Consider the following 9,210-nt stretch of genomic DNA (forward strand, 5'->3'; position numbering starts at 1 on the left):
CACTCAGACCCAAGGACCAGTCCCTTCCAGGACACCTCTGGGGACAAGTAAGGAATATGGAGGCAGATGTGGGTAGGACAAGGAAGCCCTCACAGGGGAATGTAGGAGAGAGAGAGCGTTTTCCTGGAAGTCTGGGCTGGCAGTAGCCAGGAGGAGTGCAAATGGAGGATGAAAGGGACACATCTAGATGGCCCTTGTCATGCCTAGCTGCTCAGCAGAGCTGCACCGTCCGAAGAGCTGCACCGTCTAAATAACCCATGCAGCTATTTAAATTAAAATTAAGGAAAAGTAAGTAAAAGCGAAATACAGTTCTTCAGTTGCATCGTTCATATCCAAGGGCTTGAAAGCCACATGGCGCTGATGGCTACTATGTTGGACAGCACAGATACAGAACATTGCTGTCGTCACAGAAAGATCCAGCTCAGGAGTCATCGCTTCCCTGGAACCTGGGTGCTCTGCTACTGCTAAGCTTGGGCAAGTTTCTGGACCAGACCGTGCTTCAGTTTCCTCTCTAAATGGGGATAACAACAGTCATGGAGAAGATTAAATGAGTCAAATGCATGTAAAGGACTTGCAACAGCACCTGGTAGATGGAAAGGGCCTCTGTGAGCCTGCTGGTAGAGTAAGGCACAGTCTATGCCACAGCATTAAAAATAAGATATTGTGTACTTTGTTGAAGGGCATGCAGAATTCAAATATACAGGGAAAAACCACCCGCAACAAGGTCTCCTAGCCACCATGTCACCCTGCCATTGGCCATTGTATGCTGGGATGGCATCATCACCTCCCTTCTGCAGAAGACAGAAAGAACCTGCTCAAGGCCAGGGAGGCATGATAGGAGAAGCCTGTTCTCTGGAACCAGGCACAGGGCTCACCTCCACTGCCTCGTGGGGCTGATGACTCCCCAGTTCTTTCAACATGCCCACGGCACCCTTCCTTTGGTAACGTATGCCACTGCCTTATCTATCCCACCATTCAGAAGCCCTTTCCCGTGTCTGGCCTCAGTCCCACCAGCTGCGGTGTGACCCTTATATCTAAGGTTGCCCATGGAGATACCACAGGGGCTGAGGGGCTGGGGATAGCGAGATGAGGAAAGGGCTTTTGTATGACCTATTTCCAGAAACCGCCCTAACTCGGAAGTCAGTTCATCCTGATGTCTCACCCCACTCCCACCTACCATGAGTAAAGCCTGTCTCTTCTTGCCTGTCCTTGGAAGACATGGGGCATTTCCTCCAGGGCTTTCATATCCGCTCTTCAGAGACGGGGATCAATGCCTTGCCGCTCCTGACATGTCTCTTGGCAGGGCATCTATGGTTTCACAAGGTGGGCTTAGTGCCAGCCTAGGCAAGAAGGCACATCCTTACCCTGGCTATCCAGGGAAGCGAGGCCTCTGGCGAACTCTGTAAGGGCTGTACTTCCTGTTGTACAGATAGAGAAACTGAGTCCCCGAGCCAAAAAAGGGGCTTTTCCCACCAGGCCCTAGGTCTCCTGATGTTCACTGCAATCCTCTCTCTAGTCTATCCAGGTGTCTAAGGAGGCACAGGGGGTGTGCAGCATCCCAGGGCCTGAGTTATAGGTGGAGGAAAAGCAGACTGAGTAACTGTTCTTTATGACTTTGAAGCAGGAAGCTCCATCTTCTTGTTTCCTCAAGGTCCAACATGGAGTTAGGAGAAAAATCAGAAAGAACTTGCTGCCAATAGGAAGTGAGAAGCACTATGGAATTCATTTTTCTGAGGGTATTTAACTAATAGATAGGCCTAGTACACTGGTGCAGGTTGTCTACTGTACAAGGAGCAAGACGGAGGATGAAATTTCTCTGATTCAAACCAACAAGCTCAAAAGGCTTGTGGGGGGTGGGTGGGTGCTGTGGACTAGCCACCCTCACACCATGATTTGCCTAGGTCTAGCCTGAGAGAGAAGCAGTGGTGTCCTGGGGGCGTCCCCCACCCTTGCCCCTGGCCTTGCCTGCTCTGTGTCTTGCCCTCCTGGCTACCCTGGCTGCCTCCGGTCTCCTGTGATTGAGATCTCCCTGCTGCTCTCAGAGCTGACCTTCCCGCCTTTAATTCAATCAGGAATCACAAGTTCTTTTAATTTAGGAAATAAAAGACAGGCTGCTGAGCCGGCTGCACCTGATTGACGGGGCTGCCAGCATGGTCAAGCTGGCCTGGGGAGGGGGCAGAGACCCGTGACCTCAGCCAGCCTCTCTGGGGTAAGGATGCTCCCCTGAGGCCTGGGGAACAAAGGAGAACCACCCCCTCCTGGCTCCCAACAAAGGAGGGGCCAAGTCCCAGTGGTTGGAGGACGGCTGTCAGCTGGCCGAGAGAAGCTGTGGAATGTCATGCTCTCGCTGCAGCCTGTGGGACTTGGGGTAGATGTGAGGGAGGACTTCCCAATCAACTCATTCATTCCTCCCTTAGTCGTTACGTGACTCTGGGTTGGTGTTCCAAAGTGCCCCAACAACATAGCTTTCTTGTCCAAGAAAATAGAAGCAGTGCCAGGAGAATCAATGCTAGCTTTTCCGGACTTCGGTTTCTCATCTGTATATGAGGACAATCATGCGACCCAGCCATAGACCTGTCCTGAGGATGAAATTAGTTAATGAAAGCTCACTGGTACATAATAACTTCTCATTAAATTATAGCTAATAATATTCTTAATACTATTACTCTGCTAGAAGCACAAAGAGGTCCTCATCTCTACTTGGAAGTGGCAGAGACTTGGGGGAAAGTGTCCAGGGTCCTGGGACCTGTTACTCCATTTCTCTTCCAGGAGACAGCCGAGGGCAGGTCTCCCCAGGGCCTAGCCCCCTTCCCCAGGGAGGCAGAATGGGGCAGTGGAAAGCTGCTGGCTTAGGGTTACAATTCTAGTTGAGCACGTTTTGGCTCTGTGATCTTGGGCAAGTCACCTCACTGCTTTGAGCCTCAGTTTCCTCTTTTGAAAAGTGGGCTAATAGCACCTACTGGCAGGATGGTTTCGATACTGTGTGAAGTACACAGGACAGAGCCTGACCTGTAGAAAGTGCTCAGAATACGATACCTCTCTTCCCTAAACCCCAAACAAGTGCTCAGCACAGCAGATCCAAGTGGGAAGCCCTATTACTCTGTGGTCTGAAGGTGAGCTCTGAGCAGCCACTGCCTTATTCCTGTGCAACCACATTGCTTGAACATCCTATGGCCTGATTCATCCAGGGTGCTGCCTGTGGCCAAGGCCTGCCCCAGTCGCACCCACTGTGGCTGGCCTCACCTTCTTCCTGAGCTGCTCCTGTGGAAGGAATCACCTAGGGAAGACCCAGATGGCCTGCTGCTCCCTGTCTGTGTGCAATGCAGTGCCTGGCACAGAAAAGATGTTTGGGGAGGCCTCTCCCAAAACTCTGACCCACCTCTTGGCCCAGACATACTATAAAAATATGTACTATAACATTCTTGGTTTCTCAATAAGCAATTCCATACAGCTCCTGTACAAAATGGTTTGGAGTTGAAGGTAATAGTCCCAATGGCCACCCACTGAGCTCCAGGCTTACTATGTGCTATACTTGGGGCTGAACCATCAACTCTCCTACTGCCCCGTGAGATAGGAATTGCACTGCACGTCTGAGGAACTGAAACTCAAAGACATTGATTACCTTATCCAACCTGACCCAGCTATAAAGCAGTGCTGGGATTCAAACCTAAGCCCTCTGTAGGCTTGGCTGGATAATTCATAGGGTCTCATGTCCATTGTTTCGTTTGATATCACCGCAACCTTGGGGTTATATCAAGCCTGTGATTGTCATTATTATTATTCTGTCATGCAGAAAAGAAAATGGAAGCTCACAGTGAATCAGAGATGAGACAGGGTCTTAGACTCTGCCCTTGAGCTCAGGCCCTGACTCCAAGTGCAATCCTCCCACTGGATTTAAAAGCAGTTTCTTACTCCTTAAAGTCAGAGTTCCAACTGGATTCATTCATACATCCATTTGGCAAATATTTATCAGGCACGTACTATGTTCTAGGCCCTGTGCCAGAGATTAGTGCTGAACAAGCCAGAGCCTGCACCCTTCCTGAAGCTTACCGTCTTCATGGACCAGAGAGACCTGAAACAAACAGGCACACAAAATGATAAAACCAATAATAAGCATTGTTCCTGGGGTGCGGTGAATGTCAGGGAAAGTCTTCTTGGGAACATGGAGATCTGAAGGCAGATAAGGAATTTGCCCTGGGAAATGGGCATGGAGGCTGAGAAGAACCTAGGCAGAGGGAACAACATGTACAAAGGCCCTGAGGCAGGAATAAGCAGTACAAGTAAGATTGGGAACTAGTCAGATGAAGAACAGAAAGAAAGGGGTCAGAGCCTGCAGAGCCTGGTGGGCTGCCTTCATCCTAAAAGAGGGCCAAGGGTTGGCTTGCATTTCATGTTAGTGCATTTCATGAATGGAAGATGGGCTAACTGGGAGGAAAAAGGAAGCTGTTAGGGTAGGAGGTTGGGTTGAGGCAGCATCTGAAATTCTCTGGCTAGAACCCTAATTCTGAGGGGGTGACCTCTAGAAGCTAATTTGAGTTTAAAGTGATTTTTAGAGGGTGATCAGGAACTTACTCTGTGAATACTTTGGGTTTGCGCAGAGATCAGGAGCCTGGAAGGAACCCCCACCCAATCCCGGCTTCCTGCCAGAGGGTGGGGGCGCCAGGCTAGAGTTCATGCAGCTGCAACTCTCTCCTGGTTTGCAAGGCAGATGACTCCGTAGTCCCTGACGTCTCAGAAAGGACCAGGTCAGCCCAACCAGCCTGGGAACCGTTCTCAGCAGACAGGGATTGCCTCGCTGCTCCCTTAATCCCCGTGGGGCCGGGCAAGGGATGAGGGGCACTGACAAGATCTTGGCGAGTTTGGGCCCCACCCGCCAGCCGTCTGAATTCTTCTCCCAGCAAGAGCTGGTGGCCGCACTGACACCTACTCCATCCCTACATCCACTCCCAGCTCCTCTGCGCACCATCCTCCCCGTCGTCAGCTCCACACCTTCTCTCTTTCCTGCACTGTTCAGAATTGCCATTGCACCTTTGATATTCCCTTTCCAAAGTTCTTCTTGGCCATCGGAAATGCGAGCCCTGCCCTTGCCCCGCGTTCTAGAGTTAGTGACCTCTCTCTGGGCCTGTTTCCTCATCCGCGCAATAGAGATAAGTTCTCATGAGACTCCATGAACCAATGAGGCAGTCTGCGTATTGCGTGTGTCTGGAGTGGGGGAATTTCAGCCTTCAAACCTGCTTGCTTGGTGCTAAGCACACAGTAGGTGCTTTATGGATTGCTTTGGTGAGTCCAGGAGTTAAGAATGAGGAAGACTCCTAAGGGGCAGTGAGCCTGCTGGCTGGTGGCCACACCAAGAATGGATTGGGAGTGGCCCCTCCCCATTACCCTTTCACAGAAGCCCCTGGGCATCCTGCTTAATCATTACTATTCTCTTCATCCCCATTTTACAAACAGAAACAGCCCTAAAGAGCTTACATTGCTTCCTCCGGGGTCATTCAGCTAATAGGCGGCAGAGTTGAGATTTGAACCCAGCTCTGCCTGTCTACTAGCTAAATGACCTTGGCTCCAGGGCCCACATCTCTAACCATTAGACCACATGTCCCTCCTGTAGTTGGGTTTAGTGTTCTCCCAAGTGGGAAGAGTTCAGGGAGAAATGACTAGAAATAAAGATATATTTATTTTACCTCATCCTTTTAAATGTCTCTCTCTCTCTCTTTTTTTTTTTTGGTAAATGTATATTTAATACGCAGCACACGTATATAATTTGAAAAGAGCTTTATTGAATATGATTTACAAACCATAAATTCGCACATTTTAAATGTGCAGTTCAGTGATTTTTGGTAAACATAGATAGTTGTGCAACCATCATGGCAACCCACTTTTAGAACATTTCCATCGCCTACCCAAAGAGCTCCCTCCTGCCCATTTGCGGTCAACCCCCAGATTAATCTACTTTCTGTCTTTATAGATTTGCCTTTCCTGGACATTTCAGTAAACAGAATCATACATTGTCTGGTATTTTGTGTCTGGTTTCTTTAACTTAGCATAATGTTTTTGGATTCATTTATATTTTAATATGTATCAGTATTTCATTCCTTTTTATGGCTGAATAGTATTCTGTTGTATGAATATACCATATTTTATTGATCCATTCATCAATTGATAGTCTTTTGAGTGGTTTCTGCTTTTTGGCTGTTATAAATAATGCTGTTATAAACATTTGTGGGTTTTGTGTAGACATAATTCTTCATTTTTCTTGGATATATACCTTGGAGTAAAATTGCTGCATTGTATGGTAAATTTATGTTTAACTTTTAAATAAACTACCAAAATGTTTTCCAAAGTGACTGCACCATTTCACATTCCCACCAACAGTGTATGAGAGTTCCTATTTCTCTGCCTTCTCACCAATACTTGTTATTGTCTTTTTGATTATAGTCGTTTTAGTGGGTCTAAGTTGGTATCTCATTGTGATTTTAATTTGCATTTCTCTAACAACTAATAATGTTAAGCATCTAAGTGTCTAATTTGTTGGCATAAAGTTGTTCATAGCATTCTCTTATCACCCTTCTAATTTCTGTGATGTTCCCTTTTTCATTTTGATTTTAGTAATTTGTAGTGTTTTTTTTTTTTTTTGGTCAGTGTAACTAAAGGTTCGTCAATTTTGTTGATCTTTACATTTTAGTGTCATTTTTTTCTTATTGTTTCTCTGTTTTTCACATTGATTTCTGCTCTAATCTTTATTGTTTACTTACTTTTGATTACTTTGGTTTTAGTTTGCTTTTCTTTTTCTAATCTCTTATAGTGAAATTATAGGTTATTGATTTAGCATCTTCTTTTTCTAGTAGATGTTTTTGTTTTTTACTTCTTTTCTTTTCTTTTCTTTTTTTAATGCGTACAGCACCTGGTCTTCCTAGGTGGTCTCCCATCCAAGTACTAACCAGGCCCGACTCTGCTTAGCTTCCGAGATCAGACAAGATCGGGCACATTCAGGGTGGCATGGCCGTAGACTCTAGTATATGTTTTTAAAGCTACAAATTTACTACTAATTACAGCTTTAACTGCATTTTGTAAATTTTGATATGTTGTGTATTTGTGATAATTTAGTTCAAAATGTTTTTAAAGTTGTCTCATGATTTTTTTTGACCCATGAAATATTTAGGAATGTGTTGTTCTATTTTCAAATATTTGTGGGTTTCTCAAATTTTCTTCTGTTGTTGATTTCTAATTTAATTCTGTTGTGGGTATAGAACATAATTTATATGATTTTAATTCTTTTCAATGTATTGAGAATTGTTTTAGGGTCTACTATATGGTCTACCCTGGTGAATATTCTTAGTGCACTTGAAAAGAATGTGCATTTGTGCTGTTGTTGGGTGAAGTGTATAGGTAAATGTAAAAGACACCATAAACAGATTAACTGATTTAAAAGTCAAGTGCATAAAATAATAATATAAAACCATGTGACATAAAAATCATATGTATCACAAATACATAATAACACAAAGCGAGGGGAGGAAATAGAGTTATATTGGAGCAAGGAAAAGACACCAGATGGTAATCTATATATGATTAAATTGATTGATATTGTTGTTCAAGTCTTATATATCCTTGCTGATTTTCTGTCTAGTTTTTCTATACGTTAGTGAAAGTGTGGTATTGAAATCTCCAGCTATTATTGTTGAATTTTCTATTTCTCCCTTTGTTTCTGTCTCTTTTTGTTTTATGTATTCTGCATTTAGGTGCATATATATTTAATTATTATATCATTCTGATGAACTGACTCTTTTATCACTATAAAACGTCTTTCTTTGTCTCTAGTATCATTTTTTTGTTCTTAGAGTCTATTTTGTCTGATATTGGTATAGATACTTGACCTCTCTTATAGTTACCATTTGCACGGTATATATTCTTTTGCTTTCAATCTATTTGTATCTTTGATCTAAAATGTCTCTTGTAAGTAGTGTATAATTGGATCTTGTTTTTCTTGCTTTTTTTATCCAGTCTGATAATGTTTGTTATTCACATTTACCATAAATATTGATATGGTTGGATTTATCTCTGCACTTTTGCATTTTTCCTATATGCTTCACATCTTTTTGTTTGTTCCTCTGTTTTTCCTTTACTATCTGTGCTAAATAAACACTCTTCCTGATGTACTTTCAATTACATTGTTATTACTTTATTATATTTATAAAAATATATTTTATATTTTTGAGTTATTATCTTAGGTGTTGTTCTAGGAATTGTAATATATAAGTTATCAAAATCTACTTCAGATTAATTCTAACTCAATTTTAGTAAATTATTGAAACTTTGTTCCAATATAGGTTCATTTCCTACCTCATTCTTTGTGTTATTGTGGTCATGTAAATATGTCAAAAATCCAATAATAGTGTTATAATTATTGCTTATACCATCTTATGCCTTTTTAAAAATTTAAGAGAAGAAAAGATAAAAAATATATTTACAGAATCTTTTATATTAACCCACATATTTATCATTTCTCGTTCTCTTCATTTTCTTCTGTGGATTCAAGTTACAACCTGGTGTCTTTTCCTTGCTCCAATATAACCCTATTTCCTCCCCTCGCTTTGTGTTGTTATGTATTTGTGATACATATAATTTTTATATATCACATGGTTTTATATTATTATTTTATGCACTTGTCCTTTAAATCAGTTAAGAAAGAGAAAAATCTATTTATGGTGTCTTTTACATTTATCTATACAATAACTTTTTTGGGGTCTTTTTATTTCTTCATGTGGATTCAAGTTACTGTCAAGGGTCATTTCCTTTCACTCTGAATGACTGTAGTATTTCTTATAAGGCATATGGGCTAGCAACAAATTCTCACTCTTTGGGAGTGTCTTTACGTCATCTTTATTTTCAAAGAATACTTTTATTGGATATAAACTTCTTAGTTAACAGAGTCTTTTCCCTCCCCCTCACCCCCAGCACTTTGAATATGCCATCCCACTTCCTTCTGGCCTCTATTGTTTATGATGTGAAATAAGCTGTTAATTTTATTGTGGTTCCCTTGTATAATGCATTATTTTTCTCTGTCTGCGTTCAAGATTTTCTCTGGCTCTGTTTTTCAACAGTTTTACTATGATGACTATGGATGTTTGTGTGTTCCTCCTACTTGGACTTTATATAAATATGTAAATTAATGTTTTTCATTAAATTTGGAGCCATTATTTCTTGAAATAT

General features: G+C 42.7%; 1 pseudogene; it reads right to left on the reverse strand.

Moving 5' to 3' along the window:
- Positions 1 to 6,889: 6,889 nt before the first annotated feature.
- On the reverse strand, positions 6,890 to 7,008 carry LOC112475007 (annotated as a pseudogene).
- Between the last annotated feature and the right edge of the window lie 2,202 nt (positions 7,009 to 9,210).

The sequence above is a fragment of the Pteropus alecto genome, unplaced genomic scaffold (assembly GCF_000325575.1).
Source record: "Pteropus alecto unplaced genomic scaffold, ASM32557v1 scaffold7, whole genome shotgun sequence".
In the NCBI taxonomy this organism is placed as follows: Eukaryota; Metazoa; Chordata; class Mammalia; order Chiroptera; family Pteropodidae; genus Pteropus; species Pteropus alecto.